Here is a 24,645-nt window from a genome sequence, read left to right as displayed (position 1 = left end):
TGGTGTTGCTCCTGCAGCAGGTCTGGCACCTAGCGGTGCTTCCAGGACGTAATTCTTCTGTGCATCAATGAGGATAATCCTCAAGTTACGGACCCAGTCTCTATAATTGCTACCATCATCTTTCAACTTTGCTTTCTCAAGGAACGCATTAAAATTCAACGGAACAACAGCACGGGCCATCTATCTACAATCTACATAGACAAACAAAAATACTATCAGATACTAAGTTCATGATAAATTAAAGTTCAATTAATCATATTACTTAAGAACTCCCACTTAGATAGACATCCCTCTAATCCTCTAAGTGATCACGTGATCCAAATCAACTAAACCATGTCCGATCATCACGTGAGATGGAGTAGTTTCAATGGTGAACATCACTATGTTGATCATATATACTATATGATTCACGCTCGACCTTTCGGTCTCAGTGTTCTGAGGCCATATCTGCATATGCTAGGCTCGTCAAGTTTAACCTGCGTATTCCGCGTGTGCAACTGTTTTGCACCCGTTGTATTTGAACGTAGAGCCTATCACACCCGATCATCATGTGGTGTCTCAGCACGAAGAACTTTCGCAACGGTGCATACTCAGGGAGAACACTTATACCTTGATAATTTAGTGAGAGATCATCTTATAATGCTACCATCAATCAAAGCAAGATAAGATGCATAAAAGATAAACATCACATGCAATCAATATAAGTGATATGATATGGCCATCATCATCTTGTGCTTATGATCTCCATCTCCGAAGCACCGTCATGATCACCATCGTCACCGATGCGACACCTTGATCTCCATCGTAGCATCGTTGTCGTCTCGCCAACTTATGCTTCTACGACTATCGCTACCGCTTAGTGATAAAGTAAAGCATTACAGGGCGATTGCATTGCATACAATAAAGCGACAACCATATGGCTCCTGCCAGTTGCCGATAACTCGGTTACAAAACATGGTCATCTCATACATTAAAATATAGCATCATGCCTTGACCATATCACATCACAACATGCCCTGCAAAAACAAGTTAGACGTCCTCTACTTTGTTGTTGCAAGTTTTACGTGGCTGCTACGGGCTGAGCAAGAACCGTTCTTACCTACGCATCAAAACCACAATGATAGTTTGTCAAGTTAGTGTTGTTTTAACCTTCTCAAGGACCGGGCGTAGCCACACTCAGTTCAACTAAAGTTGGAGAAACGGACACCCGCCAGCCACGTGTGTGCAAAGCACGTCGGTAGAACCAGTCTCACGTAAGCGTACGCATATTGTCGGTCCGGGCCGCTTCATCCAACAATACCGCCAAACCAAAGTATGACATGCTGGTAAGCAGTATGACTTATATCGCCCACAACTCACTTGTGTTCTACTCGTGCATATAACATCTACGCATAAAACCAGGCTCGGATGCCACTGTTGGGGAACGTAGTAATTTCAAAAAAAAATCCTACGCACACGGAAGATCATGGTGATGCATAGCAACGAGAGGGGAGAGTGTGTCCACGTACCCTCGTAGACCGAAAGCGGAAGCGTTAGCACAACACGGTTGATGTAGTCGTACGTCTTCACGATCCGACCGATCAAGTACCGAACGTACGGCACCTCCGAGTTCAGCACACGTTCAGCTCGATGACGTCCCTCGAACTCCGATGCAGCCGAGCTTTGTGGGAGAGTTCCGTCAGCACGACGGCGTGGTGACGATGATGATGTTCTACCGACGCAGGGCTTCACCTAAGCACCGCTACGATATTATCGAGGTGGATTATGGTGGAGGGGGGCAACGCACACGGCTAAGAGATCAAGAGATCAATTGTTGTGTCTAGAGGTGCCCCCTGCCCCCGTATATAAAGGAGCAAGGGGGGAGAGGCGGCCGGCTAGGAGGAGGCGTGCCAGGGAGGAGTCCAACTCCCACCGGGAGTAGGACTCCCTCCTTTCCTAGTTGGAGTAGGAGAAGGGGGAAGGAGGAGGGAGAGAGGAAGGAAAGGGGGCCGCCGCCCCCCCCCCCCTCCTTGTCCAATTCGGACTAGAGGGGGAGGGGGCATGCGGCCTGCCCTGGCCGCCCCTCCTCTTATCCACTAAGGCCCATCTTGGCCCATTAAACCCCCGGGGGGGTTCCGGCAACCCCCGGTACTCCGGTAAAATCCCGGTTTCACCCGGAACACTTCCGATATCCAAATATAGGCTTCCAATATATTAATCTTTATGTCTCGGCCATTTCGAGACTCCTCGTCATGTCCGTGATCACATCCGGGACTCCGAACTACCTTCAGTACATCAAAATATATAAACTCATAATATAACCGTCATCGAACTTTAAGCGTGCGGACCCTACGGGTTCGAGAACTATGTAGACATGACTGAGACACGTCTCCGGTCAATAACCAATAGCAGAACCTGGATGCTCATATTGGCTCCTACATATTCTACGAAGATCTTTACCGGTCAAACAGCATAACAACATACGTTGTTCCCTTTGTCATCGGTATGTTAATTGCCCGAGATTCGATCGTCCGTATCTTAATACCTAGTTCAATCTCGTTACCGGCAAGTCTCTTTAGTCGTTCCGTTATACATCATCCTGCAACTAACTCATTAGTTGCAATGCTTTCAAGGCTTATAGTGATGTGCATTACCGAGTGGGCCCAAAGATACTTCTCCGACAATCGGAGTGACAAATCCTAATCTCGAAATACGCCAACCCAACAAGTACCTTCGGAGACACCTGTAGAGCACCTTTATAATCACCCAGTTACGTTGTGATGTTTGGTAGCACACAAAGTGTTCCTCTGGTAAACGGGAGTTGCATAATCTCATAGTCATAGGAACATGTATAAGTCATGAAGAAAGCAATAGCAGAATACTAAATGATCGAGTGCTAAGCTAACGGAATGGGTCAAGTCAATCACATCATTCTCCTAATGATGTGATCCCATTAAGCAAATGACAACTCATGTCAATGGCTAGGAAACATAACCATCTTTGATCAACGCGCTAGATAAGTAGAGGCATACTAGTGACACTCTGTTTGTCTATGTATTCACACAAGTATTATGTTTCCGGTTAATACAATTCTAGCATGAATAATAAACATTTATCATGATATAAGGAAATAAATAATAACTTTATTATTGCCTCTAGGGCATATTTCCTTCAGATCATGTATATAGACATCACGTCGGCGACAAGTAGACCGAAACGATTCTGCATCTACTACTATTACTCCACATATCGACCGCTATCCAGCATGCATCTAGAGTATTAAGTTCATGAGAACAGAGTAATGCTTTAAGCAAGATGACATGATGTAGAGGGATTAACTCATGCAATATGGTATAAACCCCATCATTTTATCCTCGATGGCAACAATACAATACGTGCCTTGCTGCCCCTGCTGTCACTGGGAAAGGACACCGCAAGATTGAACCGAAAGCTAAGCACTTCTCCCATTGCAAGAAAGATCAATCTAGTAGGCCAAACCAAACTGATAATTCGATGAGACTTGCAAAGATAACCAATCATACATAAAAGAATTCAGAGGAGATTCAAATATTGTTCGTAGATAAACTTGAGCACAAACTCACAATTCATCGGACCTCGACAAACACACCGCAAAAGAAGATTACATCGAATAGATCTCCAAGAAGATTGAGGAGAACTTTGTATTGAGCTCCAAAGAGAGAGAAGAAGCCATCTAGCTAATAACTATGGACCCGAAGGTCTGAGGTAAACTACTCACACATCATCGGAGAGGCTATGGTGTTGATGTAGAAGCCCTCCGTGATCAATGCCCCCTCCGGCAGAGCGCCGGAAAAGTCCCCAAGATGGGATCTCATGGGTACAGAAGGTTGCGGCGGTGGAAATAGGGTTTTGGCTCTGTATATGATGTTTCCAGGGTATATGGGTATATATAGGAGGAAGAAGTACGTCGGTGGAGCAACGAGGGGCCCACGAGGGTGGAGGACGCGCTTGGGGTAGGTGGGCGCGCCCCCCTGCCTCGTGCTCTCCTCGTTGATTGCTTTACATAGACTCCAAGTCCTCTGGATCACGTTTGTTCCAAAAATCACGTTCCCGAAGGTTTCATTCCGTTTGGACTCCATTCGATATTCTTTTTCTGCGAAACACTGAAATAGGCAAAAAACAGCAATTTGGGCTGGGCCTCCGGTTAATAGGTTAGTCCCAAAAATAATATAAAAGTGTATAATAAAGCCCAATAAACATCCAAAATAGAATATAATATATCATGAAACAATAAAAAATTATAGATACGTTGGAGACGTATCAAGTCCCAGATGAGATCACAGACATGACGAGGAGTCTCTAAATGGCCGAGAGGTAAAGATTGATATATTGGACGATAGTATTCGGACACCAGAATGGTTCCGGAGTGTTTCGGGTATTTATCGGAGTACCGGGAGGTTACCGGAACCCCCCGGGGGAAATAATGGGCCACATGGGCCACAGGGGAGAGGCAAGGCAGCCCACAAGGGGGTGGCACGCCCCCCCCCCCCCATGGGGAGTCCGAATTGGACAAGGGTGTTGGGGATCGTAGCAGAATTTTAAAATTTCCTACGCATCACCAAGATCCATCTATGGAGTATACTAGCAACGAGGGGAAAGGAGTGCATCTACATACCCTTGTAGATCGCGAGCGGAAGCGTTCTAGTGAACGGGGTTGATGCAGTCGTACTCGCCGTGATCCAAATCACCGATGACCGAGTGCCGAACGGACGGCACCTCCGTGTTCAACACACGTACGGAGCAGCGACGTCTCCTCCTTCTTGATCTAGCAAGGGGGAAGGAGAGGTTGATGGAGATCCAGCAGCACGACGGCGTGGTGGTGGATGTAGCGGGGATCTCGGCAGGGCTTCGCCAAGCTTCTGCGAGAGGGAGAGGTGTTGCAGGGGGAGAGGGAGGCGCCAGGGGCTGTGGTGCTGCTGCCCTCCCTCCCCCCCACTATATATAGGCCCCCTGGGGGGCGCCGGCCCTGGGAGATCAGATCTCCAAGGGGGGGCGGCGGCCAAGGGGGAAGGGGGGTGGCTTCCCCCCCAAGCCAAGTGCGGCGCCCCCCACCCCAGGGTTTCCAACCCTAGGCGCAGGGGGAGGCCCAAGGGGTGCGTCCCAGCCCACTAAGGGCTGGTTCCCTTCCCACTTCAGCCCATGGGGCCCTCCAGGATAGGTGGCCCCACCCGGTGGACCCCCGGGACCCTTCCGGTGGTCCCGGTACAATACCGATAACCCCCGAAACTTTCCCGGTGGCCGAAACTGGACTTCTCATATATAATTCTTCACCTCCGGACCATTCTGGAACTCCTCGTGACGTCCGGGATCTCATCCGGGACTCCGAACAACTTTCGGGTTTCCGCATACTAATATCTCTACAACCCTAGTGTCATCGAACCTTAAGTGTGTAGACCCTACGGGTTCGGGAGACATGCAGACATGACCGAGACGCCTCTCCGGTCAATAACCAACAGCGGGATCTGGATACCCATGTTGGCTCCCACATGTTCCACGATGATCTCATCGGATGAACCACGATGTCGAGGATTCAATCAATCCCGTATACAATTCCCTTTGTCAATCGGTACGTTACTTGCCCGAGATTCGATCGTCGGTATCCCAATACCTTGTTCAATCTCGTTACCGGCAAGTCACTTTACTCGTACCGTAATGCATGATCCCGTGGCTAACTCCTTAGTCACATTGAGCTCATTATGATGATGCATTACCGAGTGGGCCCAGAGATACCTCTCCGTCATACGGAGTGACAAATCCCAGTCTCGATCCGTGTCAACCCAACAGACACTTTCAGAGATACCCGTAGTGTACCTTTATAGTCACCCAGTTACGTTGTGACGTTGGCACACCCAAAGCACTCCTACGACATCCGGGAGTTGCACGATCTCATGGTCTAAGGAAAAGATACTTGACATTGGAAAAGCTCTAGCAAACGAACTACATGATCTTTTATGCTATGCTTAGGATTGGGTCTTGTCCATCACATCATTCTCCTAATGATGTGATCCCGTTATCAATGACATCCAATGTCCATAGTCAGGAAACCATGACTATCTGTTGATCAACGAGCTAGTCAACTAGAGGCTTACTAGGGACACGTTGTGGTCTATATATTCACACATGTATTACGATTTCCGGATAACACAATTATAGCATGAACAATAGACAATTATCATGAACAAAGAAATATAATAATAACCATTTATTATTGCCTCTAGGGCATATTTCCAACAGTCTCCCACTTGCCCTAGAGTCAATAATCTAGTTACATTGTGATGAATCGAACACCCATAGCGTTCTGGTGTTGATCATGTTTTGCTCTAGGGAGAGATTTAGTCAACGGATCTGCTACATTCAGGTCCGTATGTACTTTACAAATATCTATGTCTCCACTTTGAACACTTTCACGAATGGAGTTGAAGCGACGCTTGAAGTGCCTGGTCTTCCTGTGAAATCTGGGCTCCTTCGCAAGGGCAATAGCTCCAGTGTTGTCACAGAAGGGAGTCATCGGGCCCGACGCATTGGGAATCACCCCTAGGTCGGTAATGAACTCCTTTATCCAGACTGCTTCCTGTGCTGCCTCTGAGGCCGCCATGTACTCCGCTTCACATGTAGATCCCGCCACGACGCTTTGCTTGCAACTGCACCAGCTTACCGCTCCTCCATTCAAAATATACACGTATCCGGTTTGTGACTTCGAGTCATCCAGATCTGTGTCGAAGCTAGCGTCGACGTAACCCTTTACGACGAGCTCTTCGTCACCTCCATAAACGAGAAACATATCCTTAGTCCTCTTCAGGTACTTCAGGATATTCTTGACCGCTGTCTAGTGTTCCATGCCGGGATTACTTTGGTACCTTCCTACCAAACTTACGGCAAGGTTTACATCAGGTCTGGTGCACAGCATGGCATACATAATAGACCCTATGGCCGAGGCATAGGGGATGACACTCATCTTTTCTCTATCTTCTGCCGTGGTCGGGCATTGAGCCATGCTCAATTGCACACCTTGCAATACAGGCAAGAACCCCTTCTTGGACTGATCCATATTGAACTTCTTCAATATCTTGTCAAGGTACGTACTCTGTGAAAGACCAATGAGGCGTCTTGATCTATCTCTATAGATCTTGATGCCTAATATATAAGCAGCTTCTCCAAGGTCCTTCATTGAAAAACACTTATTCAAATAGGCCTTTATACTTTCCAAGAATTCTATATCATTTCCCATCAATAGTATGTCATCCACATATAATAAGAGAAATGCTACAGAGCTCCCACTCACTTTCTTGTAAACATAGGCTTCTCCATAAGTCTGTGTAAACCCAAACGCTTTGATCATCTCATCAAAACGAATGTTCCAACTCCGAGATGCTTGCACCAGTCCAAAGATGGAGCGCTGGAGCTTGCATACCTTGTTAGCATTCTTAGGATCGACAAAACCTTCCGGCTGCATCATATACAATTCTTCCTTAAGAAAGCCGTTAAGGAATGCCATTTTGACGTCCATTTGCCATATCTCATAATCATAGAATGCGGCAATTGCTAACATGATTCAGACGGACTTCAGCTTCGCTACGGGTGAGAAAGTCTCATCGTAGTCAACCCCTTGAACTTGTCGATAACCCTTAGCGACAAGTCGAGCCTTATAGATGGTCACATTACCATCCGCGTCTGTCTTCTTCTTAAAGATCCATTTATTTTCTATGGCTCGCCGATCATCGGGCAAGTCAGTCAAAGTCCATACTTCGTTTTCATACATGGATCCTATCTCGGATTTCATGGCTTCTAGCCATTTGTCGGAATCCGGGCCCGCCATCGCTTCTTCATAGTTCGAAGGTTCACCGTTGTCTAACAACATGATTTCCAGGACAGGGTTGCCGTACCACTCTGGTGCGGAACGTGTCCTTGTGGACCTTCGAAGTTCAGCAGTAACTTGATCCGAAGCTTCATGATCATCATCATTAACTTCCTCCCCAATCGGTGTAGGCACCACAGGAACATCTTCCCGCGCTGCGCTACTTTCTGGTTCGGAAGGGGTGACTATCACCTCATCAATTTCCACTTTCCTCCCACTTAATTCTTTCGAGAGAAACTCTTTCTCCAGAAAAGACCCATTCTTGGCAACAAAGATCTTGCCTTCGGATCTGAGGTAGAAGGTATACCCAATGGTTTCCTTAGGGTATCCTATGAAGACGCATTTTTCCGACTTGGGTTCGAGCTTTTCAGGTTGAAGTTTCTTGACATAAGCATCGCATCCCCAAACTTTTAGAAACGACAGCTTAGGTTTCTTCCCAAACCATAATTCATACGGTGTCGTCTCAACGGATTTCGACGGAGCCCTATTTAAAGTGAATGCGGCAGTCTCTAAAGCATAGCCCCAAAATGAGAGCGGTAGATCGGTAAGAGACATCATAGATCGCACCATATCCAATAGAGTGCGATTACGACGTTCGGACACACCATTTCGCTGAGGTGTTCCAGGCGGCGTGAGTTGTGAAACGATTCCACATTTCTTTAAGTGCATACCAAATTCGTGACTTAAATATTCTCCACCACGATCTGATCGTAAGAACTTTATTTTCCTGTCACGTTGATTCTCAACCTCACTCTGAAATTCCTTGAACTTTTCAAAGGTTTCAGACTTGTGTTTCATTAGGTAGACATACCCATATCTACTTAAGTCATCAGTGAGAGTGAGAACATAACGATATCCTCCGCGAGCCTCAACACTCATTGGACCGCACACATCGGTATGTATGATTTCCAATAAGTTGGTTGCTCGCTCCATGTGACACCCAAGTTTTTATTTGGATTTTTTTAAAAGATTTTATTTGACTTGAGGGGAGTGATTTAAATTTTTCTTCAAGAGAACTCTCCCTCTCATATATTTTTCTTTATGGCAAAAGTTTTGTTTGGATTCACCCAAGATCTGCCTTTGGTCTTGGAAGTTCTTGCTTTTCATTTGGACTCAAGACAAAATGTTTTTCATTTGGGAAAATAACTTTTGAATTTTTTTTGAATTTTGCACTATGGCTTTTGGAAAGTCCTTTGCCACTTTCAAAAATTCCTTCTTGCCATGGCCTTAGTGCAAATCCTCTCTCCTAACCACTTCCTCACCTTTGGATCATGATTTGCATCAAATCCAGCAAGTTGAACCTCCCCATGTGATTACTTCCATTCAAATTCTATTCAAATAAATTTCTGCCTTCTTTTCTAGCACTTGGAGATTTACAAAGGAACTCCACTTTCTGTCTTGATTTTTGGCACCAAACCTTCTTCCCCTCCTAGTCCTTTGAACCCTCAACCTAGAACCATGAAGATCCACTGGCCTTCAGTTCAAAATTTTCAAACTACACCTGCTGCAAGTTTGGACCAGACTTGTCAAATTTGGTGAAATTCATTCAAAACCTTCTCCAAAAATTCCAAGTAAAATCAGGCAGCCCTGGGTGCTTTGAGTGGTCATCTCACCAAGTTACAGCTCCAGAAAAATTTATCTCATAGCCAAAACCTTCTGTCGAACACCTGCAGTGCACTGTCTATGTCAAGTTCAGAAAATTCAGAGATTCAGTCAGTGGCTTGCTGTCGTTTTCTTCAGAGAAGGACGTCGATCTTGCCAGTGCCACCGCGTTGCCTTGCTCCTCATCCCCGCCCTCTTGTTCCTGCACCGCACGAACGCCTGGCGCCTTGCGGGCGTCGGCGACGAGCAGCAGAAGGTGCGCCGCCCCGTGACCGACGCCAGCGGCGGCTTTGCGGACGCCAGCGGGAGACACGGCGCCGACGACGCCACCCAGCGCCGCCCAAACCACCGGAGCTCGCCGCGTGGCCTTCCACTCCCCCGAACGCGCTGCCGCTCTCGTCGTGAACCGCAGGGCGCGGAGCGCGCTCTCTGCCGCCGTTGAGCCCGTGCGGTCACCTCACCGTGGACCGACGCCATTACGCCAAGACCGACCCCGTTTAGCTGTGAAACGACTCCAGTAACCTCCACTGATGCTGCCTGGCCGCTCAAACCACCTGCCAATCCACTGCTCCGCCGTAATCGCTCGCCGGAGATTCTCCGTTCACGGCCACCCCGTCGATCTGCCTATAAATAGAGGCCCCGAGCTTCAACTCGAGCACCCACCATCCCTGCACTCCCCCTAGAGCACGCCTAGCCACTGGAAGAGCCCCGAGGAGGTCTCCTTCCTCGACTCCGGCCGCCGCGACCCGCCACGGGATCCAGCCCGATTCGCCCCCGTGTGTGCTCCTCCGCCTCCATTCTCTTGCCAGTAGCTTCACCATGCATCCCTCTTTCTGACCCGCACTTCAATTTGTAGCTTGCAGCCCTCCACCGGAGTTCCCCATCCTCACCCGAGCCGCCGTCCGCCGGAGAAAGTGTCGCCGTCGACGTGGTGCTCCCCGTTGGACGAGTCCACCACCCACCGACGCGGAAGAAGACGCTGAAGCTCTTGGTACCCTCCGTTTCTCCTAACTCGCCGTGGTTCGACGCCGGCGTCCACCGCAGTCTTCGGGCGCCGGCGAGCTTTTCAAACCTGACATGTGGACCCCGCGTGTCAGCCTCTGTTCTTTATTCCGCGAACCGTTTTCTGTTGGCGCCTTCGGGCAAAATACGTTTTCTCCTTTGCGCTTGCGCATTCCCAACCGAAGCGTTTTCTGTTTTCTCAGTTAAAACCCTGGAACTTTTCTGTTTCATTACAGATAAGTCCCTGGACAGAAACCTTTATAACTTTATAATAAAAAGGTATTTTTGAGTGATTCTTTTTCTGACAATCTTCAAATTTTGTCTAGTTTTTTATGGGATTTATTTGAAAAATATTTGGAAAAGTTTCTGTGCATGTGTTGGTTTTCACGTTAGTACCCGTTTCGTGATTGCCGTAGGTTCCGGAAGAGGTGACGGAGCCGCGAACTTCGCCGAGCTAGACTCCGACTTCTCCGAACCAGGCAAGCATGTTTTGAACATTTGATATGACAGGTGTTTTACATGTTCACGTGAGAGTTTGTGCGTGGCATATGAGTGTCGGTAAATACCTCGTTGCTTGTAAGGCAACGACCCGGTTGTTCCAAAGTCGCGATGATCTCTGATGAGAGATGGCCTAATCATGTGGTGACATGAAGGGCAGCAAGGTGGTACTGTTGTAGCATACCAGCCTTGCGTCATCCGACTTTCTCCGACGTTAACGTGGTTGGAGCCACGTTATCGTTCTTTTCCCGCATGTTCCAAAGTTGCGATGATCTCTGATGAGAGATGGCCTAATCATGTGGTGACATGAAGGGCAGCAAGGTGGTACTGTTGTAGCATACCAGCCTTGCGTCATCCGACTTTTCCGACGTTAACGTGGTTGGAGCCGTGTTACCGTTCTTTCCCCTTCCATGCTACCACATGTCTCATTGCCAGGATGCGGTTTAGTACGTTGGTAACCTCTTTCCGTGTACACACCAAACAGAGAGGCCGGGATGATGGTACCTTGGCCCAGGATTAAAGCCAGTCATCCGGTCAGGGGGCATGGGTGTTTCCGGTTGGGACCGAGAGGGGGGGCACCCCCTTAGAGCGCGCGTATAGAAATTTGATCCCATGCTACGCGAGGTTGTAGCCTCCCCGTCTCAAGGTTTTTCTTGAACGTTGCCGAGGGTGATCCCTGGCTTCGGATGGTTGAATTGGGTGTGTACTGGTTAGACGTGTTTCTTCCAAAACACCGTAGACGGAACTAGTCCCCGTGACTACTGAAATCCGTTGGCTGTGGTTAAGTACAAACTCTGCAGAGTCAATTCTTTCCAAATCATAGTATCCATGATCAGTAGTGTAAACATTATATCCATATCTATCCGTGTGAAAAACTTGTCCCCGGTGAACAAGCTCAAGTGGTAAATTAAGATTTATTGTTATTCCTGTGGATGGACTAACATTATATTTGTCTCATGCTTGTGATAAATTATGTTCCCGAACTATTGTATTATTGAGCTACAATATAAGCCCTTTATGAGACGTCGCGCAGACGTCCGACTGTGGCGTGTACTCGTTTCTCACTTTAAATATAAGCCCTTTATGTGGTATCGCCCCGACGCCCGACTGTGGCATTATTATTCTGCATTTTCCTCTCGAGGAGTCTTTCAGACACTTGTTTGGTACCCGCATTATTATTCTGCATTTCCCTCTCGAGGAGTCTTTCAGACACTCGTTTGGCACCTGTATTATTATTCCGCATTTTCCGCTCAAGGAGTCTTTCAGACACTCGTTTGGCACCAGTATTACTATTCTGCAGTTTCCGCTCGAGGCGTCATTCAGACCCTCGCTTGGCACCCAGTATTTATTATCTCTATGTCTGATCGCACTGGTTAACTTGTTCATATGCTTCATGTTGCATTCGTTATATCTTATGTCCGAACTGTCTTGCGAGTACTTTCATAGTACTCACCTGGCTTGTTGATTTGGCCAGATGTTGACGAAGGCGATCTCTTGGATGAAGAGTTTGATAGCGCGTCCGATGCCTAGAGGAGTCCCAGTCAGTCCTGCGCGATCCCGGATATTGGTCACTTGTATTGTATACGCTTCCGCCACCCGCAATAAGTCTTCTCGAGCCTCACTCCGACGCTCGAAGAGTTGTAGTCTTCTGGAATCATATCACTCGCTTCGCGATGATATTTCCACCACCGTTATTATCGTGAGTTAGTAGTTTGCCACCCTATCCGCCGTCTTGTTTTAGCGGCGTGCATGTAATAAATTGTTGGGCAGTCTCTGCTCAACCTTGTATTATATTTAGTACTCCTGGTATTTTTCTTCTGTGACCAAGATATTGTCTATCAGTGAGAAGGAATTCTTCCTCGCTGGTCCGTAAAAGGGATTGGTCTCTCAATAATTATTTTATTGAAAAACCGGTCGTGACAAGCTTGGTATCAGAGCCAGGCTGACTGTAGGAAGCCACTAGGTGCGATCGCTAATCGGTTATTAGCGTCTTTTGTGCTTTTTCAGCATTTTGCAATTGTAGCTATTTTCTGTTGGTCATCATAAATTTATGACATGACTACTCAGAATTTTTGCCTACTTTTGTAGATGGCTGGCAGCAGCTGTGAGAATCGAGTGTTCACCAACGTGCCCGAGGGGTTTGTCAAGCTCCTCGTCTCCATCACCAAGCTCGCGATCGGGCCAGCAGCTCGCCCGGAGTTCACACTCTATCAGCACAAGCTCAGTGACGACGTGTCTATGCACCAAGCTGTGGTGCAGTTCAAGGGAGGACGTTCTGCTGCTCGCCACTTCCGTTTTGTGGGAAGGGCCATGCCTACGGAGAGGCATGCCATGCAGATGGCTGCCCGTGAGGCGATAGCTCGCCTTCGGGACATCCTTCCTACGATGAAGACTCGTCGCTACCGCTACCTCCCATGCCATGTGCCATACACCAGCCACTATGCGTTCGCCTGCCATCGGGGAGAACGAGATGAAGCCATCGAGATGGTTGTGGAGTATCTCAAGGCTCTGGAGGAGTCTTTCGACAACCTCGTAGATGATCTTGTGGCTGCCCGCATGGACTTAGTCCGGGGCGGTCCTGCCAGCAGGAAGGAGCTTCTCCACACGGCGCCGCCTCTGACATTCGTCTCGTCTTCAGCCTCGTATGCACCGGCCGTTTTGGCCACTGCTCGCCGTCTGCCTACCACTGAGGAGTTCGACCGAGTCATCGCTCCTACTCCAGTCAGAGCCGCACCGCCTGCCGCACGCGCTCTACCACCAGTCGCCCCCGCACCATCACCGCAGCGCAGCGTCACGCGCCAGGAGCCAGCTAGAGAGGAGGAGGTTGACTCTCCTGGACCGCTGAGCCTTGCCATCGGCAAGGGGAAGGAGATCTTCACCATCTCCGACTGAGAGCACCGAGTAGCCGCGTGTTATGCCTGCTTGTATGATGTGTTGTTTTATCTGTACGCTAGTTTGTATTGGTGTGTTTGCTGCCTTCCGGAGTAGTACGCTAGTTTTAATAACATGTCAGGATTGTGTACGCGCATCCTGAGTGCTGTATCTTGTGTTTGCTTTTCGCATGTAAGATTTATGTTAAGCACTTCTTCTCCATGAAAAATCATTTGTGTTTCTTTGAAAACCTTGAAGCCTTTTGATTATTGCCTTTGCGAGAATTTTTTTTTGTGCTACACAATTTTTCTCATGGGTTTTGCAAATAATACCCCAGACTGGAAAAATGTCTCGCCCGTGGACTCGCTCCATGCCCAATCAACCAGAAGAGGTTTACGGAACACAGACCAGCAACAATTTCACTCAGGGTCAGTCCAGCCAACAAGACAGCGAAGCAGCACTGTCTCAAGTATGCCGTCTCTTCGAGCAAAGCCAGCAACAGCACCAAGAGATGATGAACCATGTCATCAATATGGGAAACCACCGTGAACCCTATCAACCACATTCCAAGTTATCTGAGTTACAGAAGACTCGCCCCTCAACTGTTGCTCACACCGATAGACCGCTGGAAGCCGATGGTTGGCTTCGTGAGATTGAAAGGAAACTAATTATTGCTCAGTGCTCAGATCATGAGAAGGTGCTTTATGCACCACACTACCTTACTGGAGCAGCCGCAGCATGGTGGGAAAACTTCCTACACATGCATCCCAGGGAACACAACATCACCTGGGAAGAGTTCAAGGAAGGCTTCCGTGGGGCACACATCCCCAGGAGCATCCTAAAGATCAAGAAGAGAGAGTTTGATGACCTGAAGCAAAGAGGCATGTCAGTGACAGAGTACAATGGTCAGTTCACCCAGCTGTCTCGTTATGCCTACGACGAGCACATGACAGAAAGCAAGAAGATGGAAAAATTCCTGGACGGCCTGGCACCAGCGCTAAGATGCCAACTGATTGTGCACACCTTTCCGGATTTTAAGACGCTGGTGGACAAGGCCATCACCTTGGAGAATGAGCGCCGTAGTCTGGAAGATATCCGCAAGCGGAAGAGGGACAAGACGACTCTTGCCCGCAGCAACCGAGGCAAGACTGAGGTCCCAAGGACAGACACAAGGAGATCCACGACTACTGAGCCAAGGCCCGTCGGACAATTTCATGCCAGGGACAAGGAGTTCACATACCGTCCAGGGGTCACCTGCTATGCTTGTGGTCAACAAGGGCATTATGCTAAACAGTGCCCGAAGCCAAGAGACTCGGCACCCAAGCCGAACAATGGTGGAAACAATCCCGCCCCCAAGCGCAACAACTTCAATCCCAGCAACAACCACAGGAAGGGTCACCTGAACCATGTGACCAGGGAAGAAGCGCAGACTGCCCCAGACATCGTGCTCGGTACGTTCCCTGTCAACACAGTACCTGCCACGGTTTTGTTTGATTCTGGAGCTTCCCATTCGTTCGTTTCGAAGAGTTTTGTTTCGCAACACGGTTTTCCGATACTTCCCTTGGAAAAATCTATGATCATCAAGTCCCCCGGAAATAAGCAAATCGCTCAGGGTTACTGCCAAGGAGTGGTCACTGAGTTCGAAGGACTACAATTCCACGCGAATCTCATCGTGTTGGAAAGTAAAGGACTGGATGTCATTTTAGGGATGGACTGGTTGACCACCAACAAAGGATTCATCGACTGTTTCAATCGGACAGTGATTCTCACTCACCATCACGGCAAGACTATAAGAGTTTCCGCTCAAGAAAGGCCACGATCACAGAAACCAAAACTGAACAAAATGGACATTGCAGAACTGAGAAAAGTTCCAGTGGTATGCGAGTTTCCTGATGTGTTCCCGGAAGAACTACCAGGCATGCCACCAGACCGAGAGATAGAATTCAGCATTGAACTAGCACCTGGCACCGCTCCCATCTATAAGAAGCCGTATAGAATGGCACCCTCAGAATTGGTGGAGTTGAAGAAGCAGATAAAGGAATTATTGGACAAAGGATTTATTCGAGCCAGCTCCTCACCTTGGGGTTCGCCTGTGTTGTTCGCCAAAAAGAAAGATGGGACACTGAGGCTGTGCATAGACTATCGAGCCCTCAATATGGTCACCATCAAAAACAAATATCCGATGCCACGGATAAATGATTTGTTTGACCAGCTCGCACAAGCCAAGGTATTCTCAAAAATTGATTTGAGATCGGGATATCACCAACTGAAGGTACGGACAGAAGATATTCCCAAGACAGCTTTCACTTCCAGATATGGGTTATACGAGTTCACAGTGATGCCTTTTGGACTAACGAACGCCCCCGCATATTTCGTCCACCTCATGAACAAAGTGTTCATGAAATTCATGGACAAATTTGTGGTGGTATTCATTGACGATATTCTGGTTTACTCAAGGACACCAGAAGAGCATGCTGAGCACCTCAGAATTGTTTTGGGAGAATTGAGGAAACATCAGTTGTACGCCAAATTTAGCAAATGCGAATTTTGGCTAAGACAAGTTGGTTTCTTGGGCCATATACTGAACCAAGAAGGCGTGGTCGTAGACCCGGAAAAAGTCAAGGCCATACTGGACTGGAAGCCACCCGCCAATGTTACAGATGTGCGAAGTTTCCTAGGAATGGCCGGATATTACAGGAGATTTATTGAAGGATTCTCCACTGTGGCCAAACCTATGACACAGTTACTCAAGAAGGACAAGAAATTCGTATGGACGGAAGCATGTGAGCAGAGCTTCCAAGAACTCAAGAAGAAGCTGACAACCGCACCGGTCTTAACTGTGCCAGACATACACAAGAGCTTTGAAGTGTATTGTGACGCGTCCCGAAAAGGTCTCGGATGTGTGCTAATGCAGGATGGCAAAGTTGTCGCATATGCCTCCAGGCAGCTGCGAAAACATGAGGAAAATTACCCAACACATGACTTGGAGCTAGCAGCAGTCATACATGCACTCAAGGAGTGGAGGCACTTTCTGTTGGGAAATCGCTGTGAAATATATACAGACCATAAGAGCCTCAAATATATTTTCACACAGCCAGAGCTGAATTTACGCCAACGACGCTGGTTGGAACTGGTCAAGGACTATGACGTCGGTATTCACTACCACCCAGGGAAAGCAAATGTAGTGGCCGATGCCCTTAGTCGAAACCCCAGCCCGGACAATGACGGTCCGCAAAATTTGAGGCCTGAGTTTCAGCGAGAGTTCGCTAGGCTCAACATGATGTTAGTCTCTGAGGGCACCGTATCGAACCTGGAGATACAACCCACCCTGGTGGAACAAATCAAGAAGGCTCAACAGGGACATCCCAGCATCGAAGGCATAAAGAAGAAAATGAATCTTAGTAAGACTTCAGAGTTCGTCACCGACAGTGAAGGAACATTATGGTACCGAGACAGACTTTGCGTACCTAACATTGAGGAACTCAAGCAACAGATCTTGACGGAAAGCCACACCGCTCCATACTCGATCCATCCTGGAGGAACCAAAATGTACAAGGACATCCAGGAAAGATTTTGGTGGCACGGTATGAAAAGAGATATAGCCACATTCATTGCTTGTTGCGATTCATGTCAGCGCATCAAGGCCGAGCACCAAAAGCCAGCAGGGCTACTCCAGCCTAACAGGATACCGGAGTGGAAATGGGATGAAATAGGAATGGATTTCATCGTCGGATTACCCCGATCACAACGTGGGAATGACGCCATATGGGTCATCACAGACCGACTAACCAAGGTTGCTCATTTCATTCCCGTGAAGACTACCTACTCCACACAAAGACTGGCAAAACTTTATCTCTCTCGTATAGTTTGCTTGCACGGAGTCCCAAAGACTATAATATCAGACCGAGGCACCCAATTCGTCTCCAAATTTTGGGATCACCTACAACAAGCTCTGGGCACGCAACTAGCTTTCAGTACAGCATACCACCCTCAGACTGATGGACAGACGGAACGTGTGAACCAGATCCTAGAGGATATGCTAAGAGCCTGTGTGCTCACCTATGGATCCAGTTGGGAAGAGAGTTTGCCGTATGCCGAATTTGCTTACAACAACAGTTACCAAGCCAGCTTGCAAATGGCACCCTTTGAAGCGTTGTACGGACGAAGGTGTCGTACCCCTCTGAATTGGTCAGAAACAGGTGACAGCCGTATCTTCGGCCCAGACATGCTTAAAGAGGCCGAGGAGAAAGTTAAACAAATCAGGGACAGACTCAAGACAGCACAGAGCCGACAAAAGAGCTACTATGATCAGAAGCATCGTGAGGTCAGCTTTGAACCCGGTGATTCCGTATACCTCCGAGTATCTCCTATGAGGGGTCTGCAACGGTTCAAAATAAAGGGGAAGCTAGCCCCAAGATTTATTGGACCATTTTGTGTAAAGGCACGAAGAGGCACGGTGGCCTACCAACTAGACCTACCCAAGGAGCTGTCAGACGTCCATGACGTGTTCCACGTCTCACAGTTAAGAAAATGTGTGAGCAACCCAGAAAACATGTACCTCATGAGGACATTGATATGCAACCAGATCTCACCTACAGAGAAAGGCCAGTAAGGATTTTAGAAGAGTCTGAACGGAGGACCCGTCAGAAAACGACAAGATTTTTCAGGGTTCAGTGGAGCAACCACACTGAGGATGAAGCTACATGGGAAAGGGAGGATTTCCTTCGAGCAGAGTATCCATATCTATTTGAGGATCAGCAGAAATCTCGAGGACGAGATTTTTCCTAAGGGGGTAGGTGTTGTGACACCCAAGTTTTTATTTGGATTTTTCAAAAGAGATTTTTTTTTATTTGACTTGAGGGGAGTGATTTAAATTTTTCTTCAAGAGAACTCTCCCTCTCATATATTTTTCTTTATGGCAAAAGTTTTGTTTGGATTCACCCAAGATCTGCCTTTGGTCTTGGAAGTTCTTGCTTTTCATTTGGACTCAAGACAAAATGTTTTTCATTTGGGAAAATAACTTTTGAAAATCTTTTTGAATTTGCACTATGGCTTTTGGAAAGTCCTTTGCCACTTTCAACAATTCCTTCTTGCCATGGCCTTAGTGCAAATCCTCTCTCCTAACCACTTCCTCACCTTTGGATCATGATTTGCATCAAATCCAGCAAGTTGAACCTCCCCATGTGTTTATTTCCATTCAAATTCTATTCAAATAAATTTCTGCCTTCTTTTCTAGCACTTGGAGATTTACAAAGGAACTCCACTTTCTGTCTTGATTTTTGGCCACCAAACCTTTTTCCCCTCCTAGTCCTTTGAACCCTCAACCTAGAACCATGAAGATCCACTGGTCTTCAGTTCAAAATTTTCAAACTACACCTGCTGCAAGTTTGGACCAGATTTGTCAAATTTGGTGAAATTCATTCAAAACCTTCTCCAAAAATTCCAAGTAAAATCAGGCAGCCCCTGGGTGCTTTGAGTGGTCATCTCACCAAGTTACAGCTCCAGAAAAATTTATCTCATAGCCAAAACCTTCTGTCGAACACCTGCAGTGCACTGTCTATGTCAAGTTCAGAAATTCAGAGATTCAGTCAGTGGCTTGCTGTCGTTTTCTTCAGAGAAGGACGTCGATCTCGCCAGTGCCACCGCGTCGCCTTGCTCCTCGTCCCCGCCCTCTTGTTCCTGCACCGCACGAACGCCTGGCGCCTTGCGGGCGTCGGCGACGAGCAGCAGAAGGTGCGCCGCCCCGTGACCGACGCCGGCGGCGGCTTTGCGGACGCCAGCGGGAGACACGGCGCCGACGACGCCACCCAGCGCCGCCCAAACCACCGGAGCTCGCCGCGTGGCCTTCCACTCCCCCGAATGCGCTGCCGCTCTCGTCGTGAACCGCAGGGCGCGGAGCGCGCTCTCTGCCGCCGTTGAGCCCGTGCGGTCACCTCACCGTGGACCGACGCCATTACGCCAAGACCGACCCCGTTTAGCTGTGAAACGACTCCAGTAACCTCCACTGATGCTGCCTGGCCGCTCAAACCACCTGCCAATCCACTGCTCCGCCGTAATCGCTCGCCGGAGATTCTCCGTTCACGGCCACCCCGTCGATCTGCCTATAAATAGAGGCCCCGAGCTTCAACTCGAGCACCCACCATCCCTGCACTCCCCCTAGAGCAAGCCTAGCCACTCGAAGAGCCCCGAGGAGGTCTCCTTCCTCGACTCCGGCCGCCGCGACCCGCCACGGGATCCAGCCCGATTCGCCCCCGTGTGTGCTCCTCCGCCTCCATTCTCTTACCAGTAGCTTCACCATGCATCCCTCTTTCTGACCCGCACTTCAATTTGAAGCTTGCAGCCCTCCACCGGAGTTCCCCATCCTCACCCGAGCCGCCGTCCGCCGGAGAAAGTGTCGCCGTCGACGTGGTGCTCCCCGTTGGACGAGTCCACCACCCACCGACGCGGAGGAAGACGCTGAAGCTCTTGGTACCCTCCGTTTCTCCTAACTCGCCGTGGTTCGACGCCGGCGTCCACCGCAGTCTTCGGGCGCCGGCGAGCTTTTCAAACCTGACATGTGGACCCCGCGTGTCAGCCTCTGTTTTATTCCCTCGAACCGTTTTCTGTTGACGCCTTCGGGCAAATACGTTTTCTCCTTTGCGCTTGCGCATTCCCAATCGAAGCGTTTTCTGTTTTCTCAGTTAAAACCCTGGAACTTTTCTGTTTCATTACAGATAAGTCCCTGGACAGAAACCTTTATAACTTTTTAATAAAAAGGTATTTTTGAGTGATTCTTTTTCTGACAATCTTCAAATTTTGTCTAGTTTTTTATGGGATTTATTTGAAAAATATTTGGAAAAGTTTCTGTGCAAGTGTTGGTTTTCACGTTAGTACCCGTTTCGTGATTGCCGTAGGTTCCGGAAGAGGTGACGGAGCCGCGAACTTCGCCGAGCTAGACTCCGACTTCTCCGAACCAGGCAAGCATGTTTTGAACATTTGATATGACAGGTGTTTTACATGTTCACGTGAGAGTTTGTGCGTGGCATATGAGTGTCGGTAAATACCTCGTTGCTTGTAAGGCAACGACCCGGTTGTTCCAAAGTCGCGATGATCTCTGATGAGAGATGGCCTAATCATGTGGTGACATGAAGGGCAGCAAGGTGGTACTGTTGTAGCATACCAGCCTTGCGTCATCCGACTTTCTCCGACGTTAACGTGGTTGGAGCCACGTTATCGTTCTTTTCCCGCATGTTCCAAAGTTGCGATGATCTCTGATGAGAGATGGCCTAATCATGTGGTGACATGAAGGGCAGCAAGGTGGTACTGTTGTAGCATACCAGCCTTGCGTCATCCGACTTTTCCGACGTTAACATGGTTGGAGCCGTGTTACCGTTCTTTCCCCTTCCGTGCTACCACATGTCTCATTGCCAGGATGCGGTTTAGTAAGTTGGTAACCTCTTTCCGTGTACACACCAAACAGAGAGGCCGGGATGATGGTACCTTGGCCCAGGATTAAAGCCAGTCATCCGGTCAGGGGGCATGGGTGTTTCTGGTTGGGACCGAGAGGGGGGGCACCCCCTTAGAGCGCGTGTATAGAAATTTGATCCCATTCTACGCGAGGTTGTAGCCTCCCCGTCTCAAGGTTTTTCTTGAACGTTGCCGAGGGTGATCCCTGGCTTCGGATGGTTGAATTGGGTGTGTACTGGTTAGACGTGTTTCTTCCAAAACACCGTAGACGGAACTAGTCCCCGTGACTACTGAAATCCGTTGGCTGTGGTTTAGTACAAACTCTGCAGAGTCAATTCTTTCCAAATCATCGTATCCATGATCAGTAGTGTAAACATTATATCCATATCTATCCGTGTGAAAAACTTGTCCCCGGTGAACAAGCTCAAGTGGTAAATTAAGATTTATTGTTATTCCTGTGGATGGACTAACTTTATATTTGTCTCATGCTTGTGATAAATTATGTTCCCGAACTATTGTATTATTGAGCTACAATATAAGCCCTTTATGAGACGTCGCGCAGACGTCCGACTGTGGCGTGTACTCGTTTCTCACTTTAAATATAAGCCCTTTATGTGGTGTCGCCCCGACGCCCGACTGTGGCATTATTATTCTGCATTTTCCTCTCGAGGAGTCTTTTAGACACTCGTTTGGTACCCGCATTATTATTCTGCATTTCCCTCTCGAGGAGTCTTTCAGACACTCGTTTGGCACCTGTATTATTATTCCGCATTTTCCGCTCGAGGAGTCTTTCAGACACTCGTTTGGCACCAGTATTACTATTCTGCAGTTTTCACTCGAGGCGTCATTCAGACCCTCGCTTGGCACCCAGTATTTATTATCTCTATGTCTGATCGCACTGGTTAACTTGTTCATATGCTTCATGTTGCATTCGTTATATCTTATGTTCGAACTGTCTTGCGAGTACTTTCATAGTACTCACCTGGCTTGTTGATTTGGCCAGATGTTGACGAAGGCGATCTCTTGGATGAAGAGTTTGATAGCGCGTCCGATGCCTAGAGGAGTCCCAGTCAGTCCTGCGCGATCCCGGATATTGGTCACTTGTATTGTATACGCTTCCGCCACCCGCAATAAGTCTTCTCGAGCCTCACTCCGACGCTCGAAGAGTTGTAGTCTTCTGGAATCATATCACTCAATTCGCGATGATATTTCCACCACCGTTATTATCGTGAGTTAGTAGTTTGCCACCCTATCTGCCGTCTTGTTTTAGCGGCGTGCATGTAATAAATTGTTGGGCAGTCTCTGCTCAACCTTGTATTATATTTAGTACTCCTGGTATTTTTCTTCTGTGACCAAGATATTGTCTATCAGTGAGAAGGAATTCTTCCTCGCTGGTCCGTAAAAGGGATTGGTCTCTCAATAATTATTTTATTGAAAAACCGGTCGTGACACTCCATTGTTCCGGAGAACGGAGTCTTGGTCATCTTACCCATGAGGCATGGTTCGCACGTGTCAAATGATTCGTAATCAAGAGACTCCAAAAGTCCATCTGCATGGAGCTTCTTCATGCGCTTGACACCAATGTGACCAAGGCGGCAGTGCCACAAGTATGTGGGACTATCATTATCAACTTTACATCTTTTGGTATTCACACTATGAATATGTGTAACATCACGTTCGAGATTCATCAAGAATAAACCATTGACCAGCGGGGCATGACCATAAAACATATCTCTCATATAAATAGAACAACCATTATTCTCGGATTTAAATGAGTAGCCATCTCGAATTAAACGAGATCCAGATACAATGTTCATGCTCAAAGCTGGCACTAAATAACAATTATTGAGGTTTAAAACTAATCCCGTAGGTAAATGCAGAGGTAGCGTGCCGACGGCGATCACATCGACCTTGGAACCATTCCCGACGCGCATCGTCACCTCGTCCTTTGCCAGTCTCCGCTTATTCCGCAGTTCCTGTTTTGAGTTACAAATATGAGCAACCGCACCGGTATCAAATACCCAGGAGCTACTACGAGTACTGGTAAGGTACACATCAATTACATGTATATCACATATACCTTTGGTGTTGCCGGCCTTCTTGTCCGCTAAGTATTTGGGGCAGTTCCGCTTCCAGTGACCACTTCCCTTGTAATAAAAGCACTCAGTCTCAGGCTTGGGTCCATTCCTTGGCTTCTTCCCGGCAACTGGCTTACCGGGCGCGGCAACTCCCTTGCCGTCCTTCTTGAAGTTCTTCTTACCCTTGCCTTTCTTGAACTTAGTGGTTTTATTCACCATCAACACTTGATGTTCCTTTTTGATCTCCACCTCCGCTGATTTCAGCATTGAATATACCTCAGGAATGGTCTTTTCCATCCCCTGCATATTGAAGTTCATCACAAAGCTCTTGTAGCTCGGTGGAAGCGACTGAAGGATTCTGTCAATGACCGCGTCATCCGGGAGATTAACTCCCAGCTGAGACAAGCGGTTGTGTAACCCAGACATTCTGAGTATGTGCTCACTAACAGAACTATTTTCCTCCATTTTACAGCTGAAGAACTTGTCGGAGACTTCATATCTCTCGACCCGGGCATGAGCTTGGAAAACCATTTTCAGCTCTTCGAACATCTCATATGCTCCATGCTTCTCAAAACGCTTTTGGAGCCCCGGTTCTAAGCTGTAAAGCATGCCGCACTGAACGAGGGAGTAATTATCAGCACGTGATTGCCAAGCGTTCATAACGTCTTGGTTCTCTGGGATGGGTGCTTCACCTAGCGGTGCTTCTAGGACATAATCTTTCTTGGCAGCTATGAGGATGATCCTCAGGTTCCGGACCCAGTCCGTATAGTTGCTGCCATCATCTTTCAGCTTGGTTTTCTCTAGGAACGCGTTGAAGTTGAGGACAACGTGGGCCATTTGATCTACAAGACATATTGTAAAGATTTTAGACTAAGTTCATGATAATTAAGTTCATATAATCAAATTATTCAATGAACTCCCACTCAGATAGACATCCCTCTAGTCATCTAAGTGAAACATGATCCGAGTTAACTAGGCCGTGTCCGATCATCACGTGAGACAGACTAGTCAAGATCGGTGAACATCTCCATGTTGATCGTATCTTCTATACGATTCATGCTCGACCCTTCGGTCCTCCGTGTTCCGAGGCCATGTCTGTACATGCTAGGCTCATCAAGTCAACCTAAGTGTATTGCGTGTGTTCCGAGGCCATGTCTGTACATGCTAGGCTCATCAAGTCAACCTAAGTGTATTGCGTGTGTTCCGAGGCCATGTCTGTACATGCTAGGCTCGTCAACACCCGTTGTATGCGAACGTTAGAATCTATCACACCCG

This window comes from Triticum aestivum, chromosome 4D (assembly GCF_018294505.1).
Source record: "Triticum aestivum cultivar Chinese Spring chromosome 4D, IWGSC CS RefSeq v2.1, whole genome shotgun sequence".
NCBI classification, from domain to species: Eukaryota; Viridiplantae; Streptophyta; class Magnoliopsida; order Poales; family Poaceae; genus Triticum; species Triticum aestivum.
Note: the sequence above shows the minus strand (reverse complement) of the source record.